Below are 14,785 nucleotides of genomic sequence, written 5' to 3' on the forward strand. Positions count from 1 at the left end.
GGGAAAGCCCTGGTAAGAGACAGCACATGTCAAGCGCTTTGAACTGTGCCTCGAGGATGGCGACCTGGAGGGGATGAGCTGGAGGTGGGAAGACCAGAGAGGAGGGTCTTTTTTTTTTTTTTTTTTTTTTTTTGAGATGGAGTCTCACTTTGTCGCCCCGGCTGGAGTGCAATGGCGAGATCTCGGCTCTCTGCAACCTCCGCCTCCCGGGTTCAAGTGATTCGCCTGCCTCAGCCTCCTGAGTAGCTGGGATTACAGGCACGCGCCACCATGCCCGGCTAATTTTTGTATTTTTAGTAGAGACGGGGTTTCACCATGTTGGTCAGGCGTGTGCCTGGGATTACAGGCGTGTGCCACCGTGGGAAGAGGAGGGTCTTTCTAGGGAAGTTCCAAGACTCCCCTTGGACAGGCTTTCTGGGGCTGCTAGGGTGATTCCCCCTGTCCTGTCACCGAACACCTCTCCCTGCCCTTGAGCCCCGATTTAGAAGGGGTCCCTGGTTCCTGGGCCAGTCCTACCCTGCCCCTGCCTTGAGGCCACATCTGCCATGCCCTCAGCCTGGCCTGCTGGGCTGGTAACTAGTTGCTCTCTCCAAGATCCTTCTTGCCAGGACTGTGACTGGAGGGGGCCGGGAGGTGGGGAGCTAAGAAGAGTGGGGTGGGCAGGCCCGGGGCTGTGCCTGGGACGGCCTGTGCCCAGATGCTGGGCCGGGCTGTGTGTGTATACTGGGATGTTTGTCCTGGAGGGGCATGTAGAAGGGATTCCAGTGGTCCGCTGGGGGCTTTGCCCACCACTTTTTAAATTTTTACTTTTATTTTTTATTTGTATTTTTTGAGACTGAGTCTTGCTCTTTCTCCCAGCCTGGAGTGCAGTGGCGCGATCTCGGTGCCCCGCAACCTCCGACTCCCGGGTGCAAGCAATTCTCGTGCCTCAGCCTCCCGAATAGCTGGGATACCAGGAGCCCAGCGCCACGCCCGGCTAATTTTTTGATTTTTAGTAGAGGTGGGGTTTCGCCATGTTGCCCAGGCTGGTCAACCGAACTCCTCAGCTCAGGTATTCCGCCGGCCTCAGCCTCCCAAAGTGCTGGGATTCCCTGGCGAGAGCCACCGCGCCCCCTGCTTTTAGGGCTCACTCCCACCCCTTTCGCCCATCAGAGGTTACCCTGGGACACTGCGTCTGTGAAGTGGGGGATCCCCTCCGAAGCGGGATCCTGCGGACTGGCAGATGGCTCAGCTGCCCCCACTCCCCATCAGGCCCCAGGCTACACCGCAGCCCTGCTCCTCCATCCAGGGTCCTGCCACCCTCCGAGGAGATGGGGGCGGGGTGCAGAGAGGGGCAGGCGAGGTGGGTGCGAGGCGGGAAGACGGAGGGAGATGGGGAAGAAGAGGGGGACCCAGAGCCGCAGACCGCCAACCTGGTGAGCAGTGACCATCAAAACAGGGGCGGTTCACGGAAACTTCTGTGTGTCTGCTGGCTTCACACCCTTTATCTGGCTTAGTCTGCACCAGTATTATCCTTAAGTTTTCGTTTTGTAAATGTTTGTATTTTATTTTGTTTATTAGCCGGAATTGCTAATGCATGAACATATTTAAGAGGTGTGTGCAATTCTGAGTCTCCGTCTCCTCCCCCTACCCCCCCTCCGTTCCCCCAGGGATGAGGCTCCCTCCCCGGAGGCAGCCAGCTTCGCCAGCGACTTCGCTCCTCTTCCAGGCTGTCTGCACAGACAAGCAAACATATGCATAGAAAAGCAAACATATACACATACATTCCCCCCCCCCCACCCCTTTTAAAACCATTAAAGGCTGGCGTTCAGTCACCTGAGGCTTCTGACTTTTTTTCCACCTGCCTATTTACTAAGACTCAGAGAGGTTAAGGCAGTGGTCTAGAGTCACACAGCGGGGGTGGAGAGATGGGCAGCGACCGCAGCCAACCGGTGGGGTGGGTTGGAGGGGACAGGATCAGTTTCCCGCGGGAGGAGGCTGGGAAAGCGCGGGAAGCGGGGAGTGGGACGGAGGCGCGGGCGGGCGGCGAGGGATGGGTGGCCAGCTGGGCGCGGAGACCAGAGTCGCACGGGAGTGGGGAGCCGAGGAGGTGCGGAGGCGGCCGGGCGCCTGCTCCTGCTGCCCCCGCCCCGGCGGATGCCGGAGCCCACGGCCCTTGTCCAGGCCCCTATCCTATACTGGCCTGTGCGAGGCTGGGGTGGGGGCTTCTTCTTGGATGGGCCGCTCCGCACCCGCCCAAGTATTCCACCGGGGGCCGCCCCACCCCGGTTTCCAGCCTCTCAATCAGGCCTGCGAACGGGCGGTGGCGATGCGTTCTGGGCCTGCCCTAACCTCTGAGCTAGGACGTGGCATCTGGGAAATGGGTACAAAGGGTGTGGGGGTGGGGCGGGTGATCGGCCTTCGCTGTCCAGGGTTTTGGGACAGCTCGGAGACACCGCCCCCCCGCCCCCCAGCCCCCCCCCGATTTGATGCTCCTCCCTTACCCGAGTGCACTCTCCCCTCCCCCATACTCCCCTGGCTTGGGGGGAGGGGTGGGTGGCAGGGCCTGAGCATAGGCGGCCCTACGGCCCCCCAGCCCGCGCCCCCTTTCCGGCTGCTCCTGGGCCGACTCCGCGTGGCTGAGCTTTAATGAAGGCCCCCCGCGGCGCCCGGCTAATGAGCTCGGGGTGCGCGCCGCTCCCCCGGGTCTTCCGTGCACCGCCGGGTCCTAAAGCGCAGCTGCCACTGACCGACCCTGGGTTCGATTCCCAGCGGAGCGGTTTCTCGCTGCTCGATTCCGGCGGGAGCTACCTCCCCGAGCAGCGCTTTGCTCACCTGTAGGCGAGGTGGAGGGGACCAAGGGGACAGCCACTCTTAGGATGGTGGAGTGGCGAGAAAGAAGCATTGCTCAATAAATGTCTGCCATTACTATTATGTATGATGCTTCCAGCCGGCCTGGCAGCAAAGTTCTGGAGTCAGAATGGATCTTGGAGAGACCTCGGTTAAATCCCCAGCCCCATCTTTATTTTTAGGGATGGACTAACTCGTTCAAGACTCCATCTGACATTGTGGAGAGTATGCAGTGTTCAAATGGAAGTAATTTTTTTGGGGTAGGGGGAACAGAGTCTCACTCTATCGCCCAGGCTGGAGTGCGGTGGCGCCATCTCTGCTCTCTGCAACCTCTGCTTCCTGGGTTCAAAAGATTCTCCTGCCTCAGCTTCCTGAGTAGTTGGGATTACAGGCGTGTGCCACCACACCCGGCTAATTTTTTATTTTTAGTAGAGGTGGGGTTTCACTGTGTTGGCCAGGATGGTCTCAATCTTCTGACCTCATCGTGATCCACCCACCTCGGCCTCCGGAAATGCTGGGTTTACACCGTGCCTGGCCTCAAATGGAAATTCTTGACTAGATCTCTCAGCAACCCTTCCTCTCTGTGACAGTGGGTGCCACACCCCGGTTCCCCTTCACTCTGTGTTCGTTCACCTGCTTTTCTAAAATGTCCAAACTGGAAGGTTTGTTAGCTGTCTTCTGGCTAACATCTCTGACTTGCTGTGTGACTCTGGACTAGATGCTCACCCTCTCTGGGCCCATATTCATGCCTGCCAACAGAGGGGGCTGCACTATCATGGCTACATACTGGAAAGATCGAGGCACACTCCCAAACCCCAGCTACATACTGGAATCATTTGGAGAGGCTTTTTATCATTTTTATTCTTATTAATTTTCTTAAGAGACAGAATCTCACTATGTTGCTTAGGCTGGTCTTAAACTCCTGGCCTCAAGGGATCGTCCCCCCTTAGCCTCCTGAGTAGCTGGGATTATAGGCATGAGCCACTATGCCCAGCTTGGAGAGCCTTTAAAAAATGCCAGTTTGGCCAGGCGTGGTGGCTCAGGACTGTAATCCCAGCACTTTGGGAGGCTGAGGTGGGAGGATCACTTGAGGTCAGGAGTTGGAGACCAGCCTGGCCAACATGGAAAACCCGTCTCTACTAAAAATATAAAAATTAGCTGGGTGTGGTGGCAGGTGCATGTCATCCCAGCTACTTGGAAGGCTGAGGCCGGAGAATTGCTTGAACCTGGGACGTGGAGGTTACATTGAGCCAGCGTTGCCCCACTGCACTCCAGCCTGGGTCACAAAGCAAGACTCCATCTCAAAAAAAAAAAAAAAAAAAAAAAGAGTTTCTGGCCCCTTCTCAGATGTGGTGACCCAGAACCCCCAGGGGAATCTGTAGCCAGCTGGGTCCTGGCCCCAGGCCCGTGCCTGGGAAGCGCACACCTTCCGGTTAGGACGGTAAGCTCCACCCCAGCCCCTTCCTGGGACAGATGAAAATCCCGAGAGCCAGAGAGGGACGTGCAGCAGAGTTGGAACTAAGAGCCAGGTGTCCAGCCCTCCAGTCTACTTCCACGGCGCTTCCTGCCCAGCCTCTGTGCACTCCGAAGGCTGGTATGAAGCATCTAATGACCACGTGCAGGGAGGGGGTGGGGGGCATGTGATGAGAAGGCAGCCCAGACCCTGCCTGTAGCAGAGTCCCCGTCCCCTTGTCTGACCCCAGGGTCGGGGGGCCTGCCTCACGTTTCTGAGCTGACCATTATAGGGTCTCCGGGATGCTCCCACACACTTTGAATGCTCACAGCCCCCAGCAGGGTGCCTGGGAAGGAGAGAAGCGGTGGTTTCTGGGGAGAGGGACGGCAGGTGTGCGGAGTGGGGCTCGGTTTTCTACGGCCTTGAGGGACTGATGTTCTTGTCCTGGCTTCTGAGAAGGAATGGTTTGGGAGAGGAACTGATTGAAATGTACTTTGCGTTTCTGGAAATTAAAGTACTCAATTTCAGAGCATGGCGGCAATTAGTGTTTAATCATGGGAGGATACAGCATGGGTGTCTGTGCCTGGGCTGGGGAGGATGGGTGGGCTGATGACCCATCCTGCTTCCTGCTGGGGGGCTGGGTCTCATCCCTCCCCTTCCCCAGGACAGATTAAAGGTGTGATTTGGTGAACCAATTTGTTTTCTGGCGGAGAGAAGGGGGAAGCAGAAATCTGATAATAGCTGGAAGCCAGTTGCTCCATCTACAGGAGTTACCCTTGAGGAACTGGAGGCGGGGGAGGCAGAGCCAGTCGAGGGGGCCTCAGTGTCTACCTTTGACATCACGCACACCTGAGTTCAAATCCTGGTGCTGCCATTTACCGGCTGCATGACCTTGAGAAATCCACTTCACCCTCCATTTCCTCATCTCTAAGGGGGACAGCCTGGCGGGGTGGCTGGGCTAACGTTGGTCAGTATGCCTTCTGCAGTGTCTGGCACTTAGTGGGTGATCAGTAAAGGAGAGGGGGACGCTGGGGGTGGGAAGGGATGGCGCTGAGACAGTTGAGGCCCCCCTGGGCGGGGCTTGAGGTACACTGTTAGATGGTTCCCTGTGGGTCCAGCAGACAGGGCACCATGATGGGACATTCTCGGCAGAGGGCAAAAGCTCCAAGCAGCGGCAGCAGCAGTCCCCGTGTGGTGGCCGGGAGCTGCTCTAGCCTCCTCCTTCCTTCCAGAAGCCTCCCCAGCATCCTCAACCAGGTCAGGTCCTCCAGCACAACTCACCATCAGCTTCCCTGCTGCAGCCCTGTGACTGCTGGGGGTGCTGTCTGTGGTGGTGGGCCCCTGACATGCCAAGTTCATAGCAGGTGCACAATCAGAGCAGAACTGGGCCCTAGTGGCCCAGGGTGACAGGCTCTGGCTGGCTGGAGCAGGGCTGGGTCGGGTCAGGAGAAGCTGGGCTGCAGCAGACAGACCTATGTTCAAATCCTACCCATTCCTCCGAGTGTCGGGGAGGGGCGAGTTGGTGCCCCTCTCTAAATCTCATTTGTAATTGGTTTTCCTGGGCTGGTTACTAAGAATAGCGGCATTTGTCTCCTGCCTTCTCCTGGCAGGTGGATGCCTTAGCTCAGCTCCATGGGACAGTTTTGGGTACTGAGAAGGAACAGAAATAGAGAAGGTGGCTCCCTTTTACTGAGCACACACCAGGCCCTGTGTTAAGCTCTCTATGCACTTTGACTCCTCATCACTCCCTTGTAAGGCACTTTCCAAACAGAGAAACTGAGGCTCAGAGAGGTTTTCTGGCTTGCTCACGCTCGGCAGCAAGGAGCCAATTGTTGAGCTTGGGGCTGTGTGACTCAGAGCCTGGGCTCTGTCCAATCCCAGCTGGCAGTGGGGGGAGGAGGGGCCTGGGCGGGAGGCTGCAGCTGGGTGTGGGTGGGCAGGTGGGTGCACAGGCCCATAGATGCTGGCTAATGGGCCCCGGTGGGCCCGGCGCTAACGGGCCTTGGGAGTGCCAGGCGTAGGTTTAGTGGAAAGGCAGGTGTTGGCTGCAGAGGGCCAGGAACTCTTGTGCCTCTCCTTTCCCTGCCCCATTCCTGAGATGGGGGCTCAGGCAGGGGGCACGCGCCTAGCTTTGCCGCTGACCCTACGGCTGGGTCTCAGCTTTCCCTTCTGCCCAATGGGTTAATCCCTCCCTCCTCTCGGGTCTCGTTCTGAGTACTAAGGGCCACACTCTATAGGAATGAGCCCTGCAAAAATCAGGGGAGCCCCTGGCGTAGTGACCCCCACCCCAAGAAAATGCTCTCTCTCTGGAGAATCTCAGGGTTTCAGGGACACAAGCAGGTGTGCCCAGATTATGCCAGAAACTCCCTTTTCTCCTCCCCGCCCCCAACCCCTGGCAGTCCTAGGTGAGGGACGGCACAGCCAGGCCTGAGTGAGTGGGTAGGTGGCGCTGGCACAGCCAAGAAGTGCCTGCTTCTGATTGGAAGGCTGGTTTCCATGGCGACCGATTGATTGCCCGAGCTGCAGACTCAAGGGGAATGAGCAATGGGGCCTTTCTCCCAAGCTTCGCTGCTCAGGCTTGGGCCTGGAGGCCAAGGCGGGGTGACACCTATGTGTCCTTTCAGGGACAAGGGGTCTGCTAGGAAGCAGAAGGGCACCTCAGCCCAGAGGCCACCAGTGGGCACCTGCTGTGTGCACATTCTGAGCTAGCAATGGAACAGGAGGAGGGGGCTTAGCATTTATGAAGCAACTACTATGTGAAAATGAAGCTACTGGGAGTGGAACCTGGCCCAGCGGGGTCCCAAGCCTGTGAGCTCCGCCACCAGGCTGTGATGCTTGTCCATGCTGCTTGTAAAGACTAAGCACATTTATGGGATTCCAGCAAGCACCCTGGGACCACCCAGACTGTCACCCTGCTGACACCAAGCTCTGAGGGCGAGGGAGAGACAGTCATTGCTGAGGGAGATCAGGGCTGGAGTTGAGGAGGAGGGTTAAATGTTTGGGGGTGACGGCAGGAAATCCATGCATGGCAGTGGGGCACTGGCTTGGGCAAAGGCAGGGAGGTGGGCTGAGCAGGTCGTGCGATGTGGACTTGACAAGGAGGAGCAGTCATGTCTCGGACTGCTAGCTACACGGGTCTGTGCCAGCCACGCCCTCCCTCCCATCACACCCCTTTCCCACACTGCCTTCCCACCTATTCTGTCTATTCTGCCTCCCCCTCACTGGGGCTTGGGTCAGTCTCTGGCTCTCTGGCCACAGGGGGTCCCACCTACCAAAGGAGAAGGCTGGCACCAGTGCCACTGCCTCCAGGACTTCCGCAGGGGAGGGTCCTTCTCAGATTCCTTCTTTCTTTCTCCTTCCTTCCTTCCTTCCTTCTTTCTTTCTTTCTTTCTTTCTAGATGGAGTCTCGCTCTCTCTCCCAGAATGGAGTACAGTGGCACCATCTTGATTCACTGCAGCCTCCGACTCCTGGGTTCAAGCAATTCTCCTGCCTCAGTTTCCCAAGTAGCAGGGGTTACAGGCTCATGCCACCACACCCAGCTAATTTTTGTATTTTAGTAGAGATGGGGTTTTACCATGTTGACCAGGCTGGTCTTGAACTCCTGACCTCAGGTGATCCACCCACCTCGGCCTCCCAAAGTGCTGGATTACAGGCGAGAGCCACCGTGCCCGGCCTCAGATTCCTTCTTTCTTCTTTCTCTCCTTCTTCCTTCTTCCCTGCACCCCCCCCCCCCCATCAATACTCTCACTGTCTCTTTTCCCGCCCCAGGGGTGATTTTGTCTGATTGATTGCCCAAGCAGTCTGGATTGCTCTGATTCGGAAATCTGACCAATCCCTGCCCAGCCCCGTCTCCATCATGAACCCCACGCCCTGGTCCCGCCCTGCCCCTGCCCTGCTCCCTGGCTCCTGCCTTGGCTGGCTCTGCCCCTCTTCATCCCAAACTCTCACCCCAGCACTGCCCTGCTCCTACCCCTGCTGGGCCCTGCCTGCCCCATCTCTGTCCAGCCTCTCCCCAGCCCTGGCTTCATTGGAACCTCTGCCACAGTCTTAGTTTCCCAGACGGACTCACTTAGGTCCTGGCCTGATTGTCATTCTGTCCACGCCAGCATCAGTCGCTAGCTGCAGGCACTGTCGAGGGTCGGGGGCGGAGAAGGGGGGCGCGGGAGAGAGAGGTTGGGGCTGCAGGTTGCAGGGAGCTCTAGGTCTGCTCTCAGCCTCCTCTCTGGGCAGAAGGGCTGTGTCCAGGCTGGAAATAGCTGTCCATTATTGAGTACCTACTGTGTGCACGAGCGATAACAGCATCTCTAACCCGCAGCATCCCCGGAAGACAAGCGTTACTCTTCCGCTTTACTCTGAGAGCCGCAATGACATCTCCGAAGTAAACACGGGCAGGATTCATTCCCGACCCAGGTGCTCCCGGTCAAAGCCCTGCTCACTGCCTCCTGCTGTGGGATTTGGGAAATGTGGGAGTAGCTGGCCCCTACTGCAGGTGACCCTGGATGGCTGAAACCCTGTAAGATCTCCAAGGATGGTCAGGGCCCCCAGAAGCACAAATGGGGGTAGGCTGAGGAGGATAAGCAGGGAGCGGGGAACGGCATGAATGAAAGCTTGGAGGTCAGGACTGCGTGGGGAAGACAGCGTGGGAGACGCAGCAGGAGACAGGGCTGGGAGGTGAACCGGAGCCACTCACACGGGGCTTGAAGACTTGAAGGACAGGCTGGGCCTTGACAGAGGGCACCTGGGAAGCCTCTGAACGTTGTTGAGCCAGGGAGGGAGAAGATCCCAGCTGTATTAATTCCTTCCTTCTTTCCTTGACTCATTTATTAAAAATTGATTGACTACTCTGGGTCATGCCTTTGCTGGGACTGGTGATTCAGAAATACTAGTCATAGGCTGGGTGTGGTGGCTCATGCTTGTCATCCTAGCACTTTGGGAGGCCGAGGCGGGTGGATGACTTGAGGCCAGGAGTTCGAGACCAGCCTGGCCAATATGGTGAAACCCCATCTCTACTAAAAATATAAAAATTAGCCAGGTGTGGTGGTGGGCACCTGTAATCCCAGCTACTTGGGAGGCTGAGGCAGGAGAATTGCTTGAAACCAGGTGACAGAGGTTACAGTGAGTCGTGATGGTGCCACTGTACTCCAGCCTCGGCAACACAGTGAGACCCTGTTTCAAACTGAAAAAAAAAAAAGAAAGAAATACTAGTCACAGTGTTCTGGCCCTCAAGAGGCTCACAGGCTCACCAGGAGAAACTCATGCATATTCATAAAGGTTCCAAAGTCCCGCTGGTACCAAGCTAGCTTTGCATACCGGGGCAGTGGCAGAAGGGGGAGAGTTCTGGAAAATCAGGTCCTGAACTGAGTCTTGGGGATCAGGTAGAGAATGCAAGACCTGTTGGAATGGGAAGAAAGGAGATTCCAGGCAGAGGAAACTGCATGGGCAAATTCCTGGATGCCTGACACGACCTGCCGGGCTTAGGGAAGGGCTAGCCGTTTGGGGGTTTGGTGGAGGGTGGCGGCTCGGTACCTGTGCTGCACTGGGGGGCCAGGGAGGCAGGTGGCCTCCGCTACAGAGTCGGGGATGAAATGATCATGGAAGTCAGAGTTGAGGGAATGGAGAAAGACTGCAAAGTTGCCGGGCGCCGTGGCTCATGCCTGTAATTCCAGCACTTTGGGAGGTTGAGGCAGGCGGATCACCTGAGGTTGGGAGTTCGAGACCAGCCTGGCCAACATGGAGAAATTCCTTAGCCAGGCGTGATGGTGCTAGCCTGTAATCCCACTACTCGGGAAGCTGAGGCAGGAGAATCGCTTGAACCCGGGAAGTTGTGGTGCGCAGAGATTGCGTTATTACACTGCAGCCTGGGCACAGGAAAACAGAAAAGAAAAGGTATTAAAAGCCATTCTTGGTGTCTGGTTGTACCAAAACGGCTGGCGGACAGGACTTGGCCTGGGGGCTATAGTTTGCCCACACTTGGGGGGATGGTTGGGAGGTGGCAGAGCTGGGGTTCAAACTCCGTTCTTATGTCCCATGGGCTTCTGGACCAGATCAGCTCCAAGTATGTGCCCAACCTCAGCCCCCTGGTTCTCTCCTCTTGGGATGGACAGAGCACCCTGCTCCTCGGCTGCCCATCTTGGGGAGGAGATAGTGTGCCGGGCAGGTCACTAGCCCTGAATCCCCCAGCTCCGAAAAGGGTCCCTGCCCAGCCACTTGCCAGCTGGGAAAACTGGAAACAAACAAACAAACACACACAAACACCTCTCCGGGCCTCAGTTTCCCCATATGTAATGGGAAGGCATAGCCGATAACTCATCCGTGGGGGCGCTGTGAGGCTGCGGTGAGAATGTACCTTGAAACGTACCCCCACCCAGCGGCTGCCTCAGTTTCCCTCCTCCCCTCCTTGCCTCTGAGCCTGGTCTACACCTGCGCCGCGGCGTCTGCCGCCTCCCCCCACTGTGTCCCCCGCCTTAATCCGGAGAACGACGTCCTGGGTGTCTCCCAGCTGCCTCCCGCGCGCGGACGGTTTCTCGAAAGCTCTGAAAAACGAGGTTCCCTCCTCCGGGGCGGCGGCGGGGACGGTGGGGAGGGGGGCGCCCACCCTCGGGAGCTTCCCCGGTGGGCGGCGGCGGCCGCTCCCAGCCTTTTCGGCAGATCTCTGGCTGATTATTATGGAAATCAGGCCCCGGCAGCGCGCCCGGCTGGCGCTGGCGCGGGAGGGGCGCGGGAGGCCCTCGGTGCGGCTCTGCCAGCCGAGGGGGCGGGGCGGGGGGAGCCGATGTGGGGGTCTCCCGCGCTCCTGTTCTGGCCTGGGTCCCTGGGTGACCCGGTTCCCTCGCGGGGCTGGATGGGCTGAGCTGAGCCGGAGGGGCTGGGGTCGCGCACGGAGTGTGTTTCCGCTGGGCCCTGGGCCCTTGATATCAGCGGTGCTGGGTATTTTCAGTGCAAAGGCAAAGGCAGTGGGGGTTCATGCCACCACCCCAGGAACAGAACTGGGGCGTGTAACAAGCTCAAGCCCTGTGTACTGGGCACGTGTATTTGACGCCCAGCACCACGCTCAGGGCGCTGACGGCTACTGATCTATTTAAATCCTTCCCTTGACTTGGACGTGATTAGGCCCATTTTATAGAAAAGACAACAGAGACCCAGAGAGGTGAAGCTCACACGGCCCACGCAGTCGAGGACAGACCCGAGCTGGGAGTTGGCCAACTCCTCTGGCCAGTTCTTTTTTTTTTTTTTTTTGAGACGGAGTCTCACTCTGTCGCCCAGGCTGGAGTGCAGTGGCGCCATCTCGGCTCACTGCCACCTCCGCCTCATGGGTTCTGGCGATTCTTCTGCCTCAACCTCTGAGTAGCTGGGACTACAGGCGTGTACCACCACGCCAGGCTAAATGTTTTTGGGTTTTTCACTAAAAACCCAAAAGACAGGGTTTTACCATCGTGGCCAGGCTGGTCTCAAACTTGAACTCCTGACCTCGTGATCCACCCACCTTGGCCTTCCAAAGTGCTGGGATTACAGGTGTGAGCCACCATGCCTGGCCCTCTGGCCAGTTCTTACACCTGCGGTCATCCTGTCTCCAACCCAAGGATGAAGCTTTTGAGCTTCCAGCTGCACCTCCAGCTCCCGCCTGCCCTATGGCTCTCTGCAGGGGACTCTGCAGATGGGGAGAGAGGTGGCATGGCTAATGCCAGGGAGAACCGAGGATGGTGGGTTTTTCTGGTGCTGAGGGGCCCTCAGTTTCCTGCTATTCCTTCTATCAGCACCATAGGGTTGAGGTGAACCGGGATCCCCCACCCCCACACCCCTCAAAGTTCAGGAAATTGCGTCATTCAAAATCCATTTCCTTTATATTGTCACATTCTGAGGAAGACCTCCAATCTAAGCTTAAAAGTGATAGAGAAAATAAAAATGGGAAAGTCAGGCGGATTCGGCCACTCTCTAAGCCAGAAAAATGGCCCCAACAGACAGGCGAGCAACAGCTTTGGAAAAAATCTCTAGCAATCAAGAACGGCCATAGGGGTTTGTTATCTTGCTCCGTAATGAGCTCAGGCAGACCGAGAGGAAAGGCAGAGAAACCCGCAGGTGAATGGGCAAAGGGCAGGAGCAGATGAGTCACACTAGAAAAGACACAAATGCTTGTAACCCTCACAGGGAAACAGTCCATTCCCACTCAGATCTGAAAGGAAAGCAAATGTTAATCAATGCAGTTCCATTGAAATTCACAAATATTTTAAAACATGAAGTTATTTAATCTACTGCTGAGTAACTGTCACTATCTCTTTTTTGTTGCTGTTGTTGAGACAGAGTCTCGCTCTGTTGCCCCAGCTGGAGGGCAGTGGTGCCATCTCGGCTCACTGCAACCTCCACCTCCTGGGTTCAAGCTATTCTCCTGCCTCAGCCTCCCGTGTAGCTGGGATTACAGGTACATGCCACCACTCTCGGCTAATTTTTTGTATCTTTAGTAGAGACGGGGTTTCACCATGATGACTGGGCTGCTCTCGAACTCCTGACCACGTGGTCCGCCTGCCTCGGCCTCCCAAAGCACTGGGATTAGAGTGCCCAGCCAGCCGTCACTATCTTTAACTGAACTGTTGGTTACCCTGGCAGTCCAGCCTCTCAGCAGCTCCAATTCACAGATAGAAACCTAGGCTAAGAGAGGTTAATTGCATCATTTGCTCCGGGTTAGACCTCTGGTGAGTAGCTGAGTGGCCTGTCCGGTCACAAAGCGGTGGTATCAGTAGTTCTCAAGTGTGACTCGGAAAACAGCCATGTCAGCATTCCTTGGGAGCATTTTGAAAACGCAAAGGTTAGGCCTCACCCCAGCCCTAATGGGTCAGACACTCTAGGGCTGGAGCCCAGCAATCTGTTTTAAGGAGCGCTCCAGGTTTAAAAACTAATTATTTTTCTTAAAAAATAATTTCTTTGGATCAAAGATTGGTCCTCCCTGGGCTCTTATTTATGAACTGAAAATCCCTTGGGGGAGGGAGAAAGAGAATAGTTAAGCTTTAGCCTCAAAAGATCAAAGGGACTGGAAAGGTCACAGAATTAATCCGCCACTTCTGCAGGAGCCTTCCAGCCGGTGGGCGCTCCTGGCCTTGACAATCGGATCGGATGCCTCTTCCTGGCGGTGTGACTCTGGGCAAGTCACAAGCTCTCTGAGCCTCCACATCCTCATCCGTTAGAATGGGAATCCTCCTGGTTGTCCTGCGGGCTCCTGGGAGGGTCAGATGAGATGAAGTGTGTTCGACAGATGTCGGCCTTCTGCCTCGGTCTTCTTCATGGATGCTCTGTGCTGGGTGACTTAGGGCATGTCCCTGAATGTCTGTGAACTTTGGTGTCCTCGTGAAAGAACAGGAAGGATGCTTTTCTAGAGCATGGCATTTCTGGATGGGGCTGGAGGGCCCAGTACAGAAGCAGAGAGGGGTGGAAAAGGAGGGGAGTTTTGGCAGTGGAACGAAAACTTTGAGCCTGGCAACCCCAGACTAGGAAGTCAGGCCACCAAAAGCCAAACTGGGAAACATCTGGAGTCTTAAAGGGGCCCTGGGGACAGGGGTGGTGAGGGAGGGCTTCCTGTAGGAGGAGAGCTGGCAGGATGGCCTGAACAGCCCCCTTTACCTTCCATGGTTCTGTCCTGTCCGGAGTCCTCGATCTCAGCCCTCTAGAGGGAGACTCCATCCAAAACATCACCGTGACAGGTAATATCTGCTGAGGGTGTGCAGCGGAGACCAGGCTCACCCAGTTCAGTATCAGTCCACACGGTGCCGCTTCGGGGCAGGACTCAGGGAGATTCATCGTGGAGCAGAGTTCGCTGGGTGAATTGGGTGGCAGTAGAGGCTGACCCCAACCTGCTCCCGAGAAAACCGCTGTTCTTTCCTTCTCCAGCAGAAAGCAGCCATGGGGCCCAACCCTTCCAGTCCACAGGGCCACCCAGAGTGACCCCAGTTCCCTGCTGGGCTCTGGTGGATATGTCTGATCTCTAGGGTGACCCTACATCTTGGGTGCCTGCTGCAGTCCTGGTTTACCCCTGACAGCTCTTGGAGTCCGGATTCCAGGGCTCATGGAAAGGGCCAATGATGGGTGATGAGTTTGTGGCGACCCTAAATTGACACAGGTTTCAAATCAGATAGCGCTGGTCAAACGCTGGCTCAGCTCCTTCCTGGCTGGGTCAGAGCGAGCCTCAGGACCCTCCTCTGTCAAGTGGGAATAGCTGTGCCTGCGGAGGGAGTGCTGGGAGGCTGGAAGGCAGCATGTGGGTGGAGGCGCTGGCCTGAGTGAGGGCTCCGTGGTAGGCAGCTCTGGCCGTGACGTAATGATGCTGGGCATGCTGGGTGTGGGCAGGGCTGTCTCGGGCAATCCTGCGTTTTGCGGGCTACCTTTTTTTTTTTTTTTTTTTTTTGAGATGGAGTCTTGCTCTGTCATCCAGGCTGGAGTAGCGGTGGCACGATCTCAGCTCATTGCAACCTCGGCCTCCCAGGTTCAAGCGATTCTCCTGCCTCAGCCTCCTGAGT

Source organism: Saimiri boliviensis, chromosome 21, assembly GCF_048565385.1.
Source record: "Saimiri boliviensis isolate mSaiBol1 chromosome 21, mSaiBol1.pri, whole genome shotgun sequence".
NCBI classification, from domain to species: Eukaryota; Metazoa; Chordata; class Mammalia; order Primates; family Cebidae; genus Saimiri; species Saimiri boliviensis.